Source organism: Bubalus bubalis, chromosome 11, assembly GCF_019923935.1.
Source record: "Bubalus bubalis isolate 160015118507 breed Murrah chromosome 11, NDDB_SH_1, whole genome shotgun sequence".
NCBI lineage: Eukaryota > Metazoa > Chordata > Mammalia > Artiodactyla > Bovidae > Bubalus > Bubalus bubalis.
The window spans coordinates 77290528-77301376 of record NC_059167.1 but is presented as its reverse complement, the minus strand read 5'-3'; the positions used below and the strand labels follow the sequence as shown (position 1 = coordinate 77301376).

At 43.3% G+C, this 10849-nt stretch overlaps 1 pseudogene; it reads right to left on the bottom strand.

The window, feature by feature from the left end:
• Window positions 1–5399: 5399 nt before the first annotated feature.
• LOC102406383 lies at window positions 5400–5857 on the bottom strand (annotated as a pseudogene).
• Between the last annotated feature and the right edge of the window lie 4992 nt (window positions 5858–10849).

The window sequence follows — 10849 nt, the reverse complement described above, 5'->3', positions numbered from 1 at the left end:
CAATGTTGTAAATCAACTATACTCCAATAAAATTTAAAAAATAAACAAAAAGCCCAAGCCAAGTGCACCCAGTACCCAAGTGACTGATTCCAAGTAATTGTTACATTATATTGTCGTTTTCAGTTAATTAATTAATTGATTAGGCTGCATCGGGCCTTAGTTGCAGCGCACGGGCTCTCCAGTCGTGGCGCATGGGCTCCGTAGTTTCAGCTTGCAGCAGGCTTAGTTACTCCATGGCATGTGGGATCTTAGTTCCCAGACTAAGGATAGAACCTGTGTACCCTGCATTGCAAGGTGAATTCTTAACCACTGGACCACCAGGGAAGTCCCAACATTATCTTGTTTTGTATTTCTACTAAAAAATATTTGTACTTCACATGAGGCATTCTGGTCCCCAGAGAATCTGTAACTGGTGGAATACAGCACTCCTAATCCCACTAACATAACTTCTCCTCCTCACCATGAACACATGTGTTTACACACACACACACACATTTCCAGGCAAGCAGCCTGATTTATTGAAGGAAACAGTTGCTTAACAATCTGTTGTTTTTAAAAAGCCATCTTACTTGGAAATATGTAGTCTCAAAATTCCAAATTTGGCCAGGGAGGAAAAGTCCCTATTGAGGATGGAGACTCAGCTATATAGTCTCTGAGTTTTACTTTTTCTTGGAGCGTATTTAGCTGAATTCGTCTGCCACCACCGCAGTGGCCTCAGGGAAGCCCTACTCCCCTTTTCCAGTTCCTCCAGAATGCAGAATGACCCATCTGGAGGTGGAACAATGGAGAGAAAGGAGGGCGCTGAGGAGAGACAATTTCCGAGTCAGTCCCTGCCAGCTCTGTGCCTTGAGCCCGGCCTCTGCTATTCCATCAGCAGAGCCATTCTCCCTTCTAAGGGCTTAGTAGTAAAACCAGCAAACCTGGGAAGAGCAGGAAATATAATCACCCAATCTGCTCTGTACTGGGTAGATGAAAGCAGTCCAGAAAATGGACCAGTCTTGCAATGTTGGTGAGAATTTTTTAAATGTCCTTTTTGTGCCAGAAAAGAAGGCTATAAAGGCCACTGCGGTGGTAGCAGATGAATTCAGCTAAATACGCTCTAAGAAAAAGTAAAACTCAGAGACTATAGGGCTGAGTAGGGGGCTACTTTGGCTTTTTGAAATTTGTGTTCCCTATGTTAAAGATGCAAATCAGAAGCTCAGTTCTTCCTTAAGTTTATGTTCAACTTGCAAACAAGTATATTTTAATAATCACTTTAAATGATTGTACTTGATGAACTGTTTGGTACCATTTATAAATGTAGTTAATGACTCCTTTAAACACTTAAAAGTATCCTTTATAAGTTGAACATATTCCATGTCCTTACAAAGTAATTTGGTTACCTGAGCTAACCAACCACACATTCCTGAATACCTAAAAAAATTCTTAGAAATCTGACAATTTAGGAATATAGTGATTAAATTCCTAAGTTTTTTAAATGTCCCCAAACTAGTTTTAAAGGGAAATTCTATACATAAAAAGGATGTGTATATATATATATATATATATATATATATATATATATATATAAAAACTGAGTTACTTTGCTGTACAGTGGAGATCAGCACAACATTGTAAATCAACTACACTTTAGTAAAAAAAAAAATTGGGGACTTCTCTGGTGGATCAGTGGTTAAAAATTCACTTTCCAATGCAGAAGCCCGTGTGCCACAACGACTGAGACTGCGCTCTCCGGAGCTCGCATACCTAGAGGAGCCTTCACACCTAGAGGAGCCTTCACACTGGAACAAAGACTCTGCATGCCACAACGAAAGACCCAGTGTAACCAAATAAATAAATAAATATAAAAATTGGTTTTTTAACTTGAAGAAAAAAATAAAGGAAAATTCTATTTCAAACCACACATCTAAACTAATTACACATTTAAAATAGCAAGACCAATTTGTTACTGTAACAGGCTAGATTCTCTTAAACACTGTAAATACTTAAAACACAAAATACACAGGAAGTCTTTAATACAAACACACTAATGCCATGTACTTGATTTGCATACATATTTCTATTCTTACAATTATTTTATGGCTAGTAAAGCAAACTTACCAACCAGGAAATAATTATGTCATCCTAAATATCTGGGGAGTGCCTTTCCGAGTTGACTTTTTGGAAATCCGTTCTCAGAGAATATAACCAGCAGAAATTTGGTCCCACGGCTTTTGTGTGGCTCTTCTCAGGCCCCCAGCTGCCCCAGTGGGCCCTGTATTCTGTGTCATTAGTCTCTGAATGGGCCAGGTTCATGATCCATGGCCCCTGGATTCAAGTTACACTGCATCTAATTCTTCAACCTACACACGGAAGTCAGAAACTCCCACCCAAGCTGCTACATTACTTGTTTGGATATAATTAGTCTATTTAAAGATCCATTCTATTCTGAACTCGTTCCACACTCTTGCCAGCTTCTGGAGCCACAAGTCTTACATATATTCAGTGGTTTGATTTCTCCTGGTGTTGCCTGACTCTAATTACAGACCTAATATTATGTCAGAGACATGTATCAGGAATATTAGCATTTAACAGTATAGAGAACCTAACCTATAGGTTAGGATGAATGAAACCCTGGGGGAGATGGGAGAGAAATGTTACAGAATCCACTTGATTCATTATACTCTTCTATTGCTGCTTTTTTTTTTCTTAACTTTTTGGCCCCACCCCTCGGCATGTAGGGTTCCACCACCAGAGATTGAACCTGCACCTCCTGTATTGGGAGGTGGAGTCTTAACCACCGGACCACCAGGGAAGTTCCTACTCTGTTACTGTTTGATAGAGTTCTAAAGGTATTTTTTTTTCTTCCCTCTGTAGCTAGACAGTAAATCCTTAATTTCAACCACTTAGGTGTATTTGCTTAGCTTCAAATCACAGCCGCCTCCAAAATCATTATTTCTGTTGGACCAATGTTAGGAACTTAGTGATAGTTGGAAAAAAGAAAATCCAAAAACTTGTGCGCCCTCTTAAGGTAATACCTTGGATTACCTGGGTGGCCTCAGGTGGCGCTAGTGGTAAAGAACCCAATTGCCAAGCAGGAGATGTAAGAGAGAGATGTGGGTTTGATCCCTAGGTGAGGAAGATATTCTGGAGAAGGAAATGGCAACTCACTCCAGTATTCTTGCCTGGGAAATCCCCTGGACAGAGGAACCTGGAGGGTTACAGTCCACTGGGGTAGCAAAGAGTCAGACACGACTGAAACAAGTTAGCAGGTAAGCATGGGGTAGATGGGGAGTTACTGGCGATACCAGCAAACAGAAAAAGAATGTGTAGACATAGGTGTCTCTTAGATTAAGACTTTGAATGACTGGCTCTGATGTTTCCCCTCACCAAGACTGAGAGATGCCAGGAGGAGGGGCAAGTTTGGCAGCCAGGCAGATCTGAGCCCAGTTCTGAGTGGTTTTTTTAATGATGTCTGCAAGATGCTGAGATGAGTATATATGCCTGGAACTTAGGAGACAGGGCTGGAGAGATGCTTTTGGGAGCAGATAAGTGGAAGCTGAAGCTATGGGACTGTATCAAGTCATTAAAGAGAGTTCAGTGTGAGAGGAAAAGAGAGCTAAGAATAGGAGCCTGAGAAACACCATCATTTAAGGTGCAGACAGAGGAAGTGAAGCCTGCCCACAACACCCAGGCAAAGAGAGGAGTAGAAGGATGTTGTTTTCCTCTCATTTCCAGTATATCTTCCTTGGTCAGAAGCACAGGGTGGGTACAATAGTGGTAGAGTGTGATGTGGGAAGGCTGTCTGGGCGCTGTGGGGAAAGCTATATTTGGGTAGCATAGTGTGGGTGTGGTAGGTAGCAAGGAGCTCTGCTTTAGATCTCTTTCTAGGTAGCAGGGATGGGGGCTGGGAGTCAGAATTTTTGGATTTTCTGCTTTTCTTGCCACTTCATGTTTCACCAAGCATGCTTTCCTTATTATGAGCTCTAGTCGGTGTAGAAAAGTCTCTTTCTAAGTATGGAAAGGGAGCGGTATGGGCGAGGCAGAATCAGCAGAGGGAAGGACCGTGTCGCCTCGCTGTTGAGTGTGTGTGTTGTGTGCACACGTGCACATGTGTGAGTACGTGCCCATGTATATGTATATATGTATGGGCGTGTATGTCTTATGCTGGTGTTTAATTTATGGGTGTATATGTATATAGTATTTTCCTCTGTGTATCTATCATAAGTATAGAAATTATGGGCAGCATAATTTGCAGCATAAGCAGCATAAATCAAAGGCAGCATCGAGAAACTTTTATCCCAATCTGATACACCACTTTTATGTTCACTGAATTTGATTATAAAAAAATTCGACCTTGTGTTTTCTATATCTGTATGTTTTATTTCATTTTTCCAGTAATTCATTTTATTGTATTTTATGAAAGTGCTGATCTGTGGCAGATTTTGCATACAAAACTGATCCTTCACCGCAGTTAGCTGGAGAAGCACTAATTAGAACCAGATCAAGATTTTTAGAAGGTCCTGGTTCTGAAATTTCCAAGGGAGGGAAGTTCACTTCAAAAATCCAAGATTCCTGCTCTGGGTCATAACAGTGAGGCATGAGGTCAGGTCTTGAACATAAACAAGGGGTCCCACCTTAGGTCTGACTGCCATCCTGGGGCTCAGCCTGCTCTTCCCTGCCATCCTCCCCTTCATGTGACGTGGGCCCACCAGGCAATTTTTAAGGGGCAGAAGGCAGAGCCCCCTAGACTAACTGCGCCTTCCAGCCTGAGCCTGCTCAGGGTGCTGCCGTCTCTTCTGCCTGCAGGGTACATGATGCTGAAGCTTCACAGAGATAAAGAGGGGCTTCCAAACCTCCATGCTTCCCCTGGTCAGTAACGCACACACTCAATCAGGAAAAGAAAGGTTTTTCATTGTAGCAAAGTCAGACACATTCCTTTGTCCAGTACAGTGAACAGGGCACAGACTCTCCTGGCCTCCTTCCTTCAATGATCTCCCCTAGGGTTCCTTCTGAATGGTCCAACCACAGCTCTACCAAGGTCCTGACTTTACTTTGCATTTGTAATTTTGTGTTTTCTTTAAGATGGTCTCTAAAATCGCATGTGCCATAAGCCCCACAAAACCTGGATCCACCCATGCCAAGAGCCTTAGTGCCTGAAAAGCCACAGGGCATCCACACTCAGAAAACAATGTAAGCAGCAGGGAAGGGTTAAGGAGAATCACCTCTCTTCCCTCATCATTTGGAGCATCCACAAAACCCTGTAAAGAATTAAGAGTATGTGGAGTTGGCTGCGTGGGAGAGAAGTGGTATTTGCAAAAAGGGTGAGGATTAGTGAAGATCTCAAGGGAGAAAAGGCAGCCGCAGTGTCAGGAGTCTGCAGGGCTTGGGGTGAGGGGAACACTTGGCCTTAGACAACATTATTGAAAAGTACAGGACAAGCAGTACCTCAGGTCATCCTTCTGTTGTGGCAGGTCACAGGCTACGATGAAGAATGCCTCCAGTTGCTTCTCCTTGTTCCTGCAGTCTGGACACCTTCCTGAGATGAGCTCACATGTAGTCAGGGATATAGGCTTTTGGCTCTGGTGGCAGTTTTTATGACCATTCTTGCAGGCTATTTTGGGGGTCTGACAAGTGGTGACCATGCAGTAGATGGATTCATGCAGAAAGGTGTTGAAGTCTTTGCAGTGCTTAGAGAACTTGTTGATTTTGTGTATCGCTGTGTTGCATCCTTGAGGTCTGGGCTGCACATGCTGAGTTTCAAACCACTGAGCTGGGGTCATGTTCCCGGGCTTGGCGCTGACTGGTCCTTGGCCACCCACAGCCCCAGCAGCAGGAGCAGCAGCAGAGGGCAGAATCCTGCTCTGGCTGGCGCCATTGCTCCCAGGGGGCACAGGGGGCACAGAAGAAGTGGGAGGTGGGTGACTAGGTCACCATGGGGGTGCCCTGCTACCCTTCTAAAAATTTCAGACTGTAAATCAACTATTGCAGGGTTCCTACAGCTTCAGATATTTAAAAACACTACTGGCATTTAATTGTTCGGTCCCAGCAGATACATTTTATTTAATGATACATTTTATGCCTCCCAATAAATACGTATACAGTTTTTCCCTCATAAGAGTTTTATGAGGTATGAACTCTTTTTTATTTTTTTTAATAGGCAAGCAAACTGAAGCTCAGAAAAGTTAAGGAAATTGCCCATCATCACACAGCTAGGGAGTGTTACAGGCTTTGAATCGATGCTTCTCAGCTTCCAAAGCCCCTATTCTTTCCACATTCCCATGTTTCTGGTTTGAAACTCTGAGAAATCAGACCACAAAAGGAAACCAGTCTTGAAAGAAAGTAGGTCAAGGGTCCATACCTTGCTCTTCCAGGCTAGCTCAGACATTCCTGAAAATCAATATTAAGGTTGTGGTGTCAGGCTAATTCCTCTCTGCTCTGTGGTCGAGTTTCTCACTGAAGCTAGAAAAACAGTCACTCTCAGTGTTCCAGCCAGCCAAGCAGGATTCTGTGAATTGGGTTCTTTCTGGGACTGACATATCGCCCTAAGTGGAGAAAGTTTTGGAATGATAGAATCAGAGCAGAGGAGTTTCTTTAAGATCATCTCAATCAACTCTGCTTTACAGAGGAAAGATCTGGAGCACCTGAAAGAGCAAGTGCCCTTCCCAAGGCCACCAACTGAGTGTCAGAGCTGGGACTGGAGCTTCCTGACTTTCAACCCATCCCTTTGGTCTAGTGCCAGGCTGAAAAGGGAAGGGGAACGTGTTTCCCATAGAGACAGGGCCTAGTGAGTGTGTCTGTGGTTTAAGTGAAACATGACCATTGCCTTTGATAATTCTCTTCGAATCCTCCTGATGACATTTAAGAGAAAGTCTCCTATTGGACACGACTGAGCGACTTCACTTTCACTTTTCACTTTCATGCATTGGAGAAGGAAATGGCAACCTACTCCAGTGTTCTTGCCTGGAGAATCCCAGGGATGGGGGAGCCTGGTGGGCTGCCGTCTCTGGGGTCGCACAGAGTCAGACACGACTGAAGCGACTTAGCAGCAGCAGCAGTTCCTATTAGGACAAGAAGGTAAAGCCTTTGTTTCTACCTGCTTTTCAGTACAGACAACAGATCTCAGGCTGAGCCTTCAACTGAAAACAGTATCTGGATAGAACTTTAAAATCTTTTTTTTTTTTGGCTGCACTGGGTTTGTTGCAGCATGCAGGCTTCTTTTGTGGAGCAGTGGGCTTAGTTGCCCCATGGCATGTGGGATCTTAATTCCCTGACCAGGGATCAAACCCACATTCTCTGCTTGGAAGGCAGATTCTCAACCACTGGACCACCAGGAAAGATCACCAGAATTTTAAACAATTTGATGACATTCTTTATTTTTACTTCTATTTATCCAGTGGCACTCTAGTATTCTTTGAAATATGATGTTGCACAGTTTCATATTCAAAGAACTCTTTGAACTAAATGCATATAAATATAAATTTAGTAAATGATAATACTGGCAGTTACGGCAATTATCAAGGGAGGGAGCAAATGACTGAAGTGGGGGGTCTTGCTTTAGCTATAGCCTCTCAGGTCTGTGCTGGCGTGTTGAACCCTGCCTTGACTTCTGTGTGACTTCACTGCCTTTGAGATAAAATGCTCTGCAAAGTGGCAAAAAACACTTAGACTCCTATGATCTGGATTTCCAGATGGGAAACTTTGGAGATGTTTTCCTTTCTATCTTCAAGGTGGAGCCTGGTTCATCAACCAAGCTCACCCTTCTCCTGCACTTCTCCCCACAAAGCTAACAAAACACTGCTTTTTGATCCCAGTAGAGCATTATCCAGCAAATAGTTGATTTGGGCCTCAGAGAGAAAATATATTGAGTTGTTCAGAAAGTTCATTTCATTCATTTTTTCCATAAGATGTTACAGAAAATCTCTAACTAATTTTTTGGCCAACCCAATATATATATTTCCCTTTTGCAGGCTGTCAGCTGCCACGACTGAAGTGACTTAGCAGCAGCAGCAGCAGCAGCTGAACCTTTCCCATTGGGATGGTTGGATTGCCATGTGATTGTTCGTTACCTGTTGCAGACCCAAGCCTCTGGGCTTTTTGTGTGAGAGGGTAGGGATGGCAGCAGGAGCCAAGGGTTGGCAGGAATATTTCATGCCAACCAAGTGACTGACCATGGACTTCGAAAGCTCTGAATCTAGTTAAGTTGCAAACATGCTTTCCTCAAGTAGGTACTGACCATGCAACTGGCCAGTCCCACTCAGGGAGGTCTGAGGAAAGGGTTCCTTTAATTGTGTATTTGATCCTAGTTATTCATCACAAGTCTTCCCAGTCTCAGGGCTGTTTTATCCATTAAGCACTAAAAGCCCAGTGCCTAGGGTCTGGGAGGTTTTCAAGGGCCTACAATATTTGAGACTAGGAAAAAAATATATTGGCTCCAATATAGGAAAAGTCAACTATAAAATCAAATTTAAAATATTTACTTACCTGCTACCACAGTAACATAAAGTTGATTTCACTTATTTTGGAATTTGGCACCCATAAGAAGTCTATTACTTTGGAAAACAGTCTTAGGTTAGATTTTTTTTTTTTTCCGTCCTTTTACTGGAATTCTCAATACCATGATTGGAGAAGGAGAAGTGCCAATCCCAAGTTACTTGGAGTCAAATAATTTCAGAAGTAAAACTTTAAAAATCATTTCAGATACGTTTCTGCAAGAATGATATTGAATGAGGAACATACATTTTATATATTCAATGTGGTATGACGAAATGTTGAAATGCCTAGTGTGGTATGGGGGTATTAAACAGAGCCCTTGACATTCTTGAGCTAGTTTCCTTGGGTGTATCGTTTACCGCTTTCCTAAAGGCAGCCTGGATGATACGCACTACATTGCTTTAGAGTCGGGTCAGCGCAGGGCTGTGCTGCAGCAACAGGAGGAAAGTGTACGCTAACCACCGTTCAGTGAAGACATAGCACGTGCTTGGCACAGTGCTAGGTATTCTGTGAAGGATTACAGCTATCGTTTAAAAGTGCTTGGGGACTTCCCTGGTGGTCCAGTGGTTGAGACTCTGTACTTCCACTGCAGGTGGTCTGATCCCTGGTTGGGGAACTAAGATTCTGCATGCTGCAGCGTATGGCCAAAAAAATTTTTTTTTTTAAATGCTCACTGTGTGCCAAGGCCTTGTGCTTTACGTACAATTCAATTTGCAAAAGAATATTATGTGTTCCATGTTATTTTTTCCATTTTATAGAAAAGGAGACTGAGGCTTGGAGAGGCTAAGTTCACAGATGTGTTAAGCGGCAGTTAGGACAGAAAAGGAGGGAGGGCTGGCTCGAGTGTTGTGTTGTTCCCTCCTCACCACACTGCTTTTTAAATTTTATAAATGTGCTTTTCGAATCTATTGTTTCCTTATTTTATTATTTCCTGCAATTCCTGGTACCACTCATTTGGATGCTCAGTCAGGTACTACCTTGTTCTATTATTTGACTCTTACATGTATATTCAGTCTTCCCAACTGGATGATGAACTTGAGGGACAGGAATCAGGTCCTTTCATGCTTCTCAGTCTCCACAGAGCTGGGCATGTGGCTAGCTCAGAGGGATACTTATTTCCTCATTTTATTTTTTGTTGCATTGAGTCTTCATTGCTGCGCACGGGCTTCTCATTGCAGTGCTTCTGTCGTTGCAGAGCACAGGCTCCAGGCCCACGGGCTTCAGTAGTTGCAGCCCTTGTGGCATGCGGACTTCGTTTCTCTGTGGCATGTGGGATCTTCCTGGACCAGGTATGGAACCCTTGTCCCCTGCATTGGCAGGCAGATTCCTGGCCCAGTGTGGGAAGTCCCCACACTGGTTTCTGAGAGTTACCTTATGGGCTGACAGTTACTGTGTGACTAATAGATTGGGCTTCTTTTCATCTCTTGGACGTGTTCTGTTTTCTTCAACTTTATTTCTGCTTTTTTTTTCTCTTCCCTGAAAGTTCTCCCTCAACTCTTATCCATCCTTAAGCGCTCAGCTTGGTCCCCCGAGCTTGTGCTTGAACCTTCCTGTACAACTCTACCTGGGGTGACTCTTTTCTGAACATACCTCCTTCAGCATTAACTCCTGGTACCACTCACTTGGATGCTCACTCAGGTACTACCTTGTTCTATTATCTGACTCTGATGTGTGTATCCAGGCTTCCCAACTAAATGGTGAACTTATGGGTAGAAATCAGCTCCTTTCATGCTTCTCAATCTCCATAAAGCCGGGATAGCTCAGAGGGATACTCAGTAACTGTGTGTTGAACTGAATCGCCACTCTTGTCCTCTTAGTCTCCTCATCATTTGTAGCCTAAAGAGTTTCAGTTGAGTAATTTCTAAAAAGTATAATAATTTCTAAATATTTTCTAAAAAGAAAAATTTTTAAAAGACTCTGTGAAACAAGAGGAAGCATCAAAGTGCTAGTGGCAAGACTAGAATGTGAAAAGAGATCCTGCAGGAAGACCCCAAAGGTAGCTCCAAGATGGCGAGTGGAGAATAAGCACTGATCCTGTAGAGACCAGTTTTTTCAGGATAGCCTAGGAGGTGTGAAGAACTGACTCATTTGAAAAGACCCTCATGCTGGGAATGATTGAAGGTGGGAGGAGAAGGGGACAACAAAGGATAAGATGGTTGGATGGCATCACCGACTCAATGGACATGAGTTTGAGTAAGCTCCGGGAGTTGGGAGTTGGTGATGGACAGGGAGGCTTGGCATACTGCAGTCCATGTGGTCACAAAGAGTTGGACATGACTGAGTGACTGAACTAAACTGAACTGAGGAGGTGTGGGTGAGGGGGCCAGAAAAGTCTATCTGGGTTGCTGGCCTGAGGTAGTCTTTGAGCTACAAATGC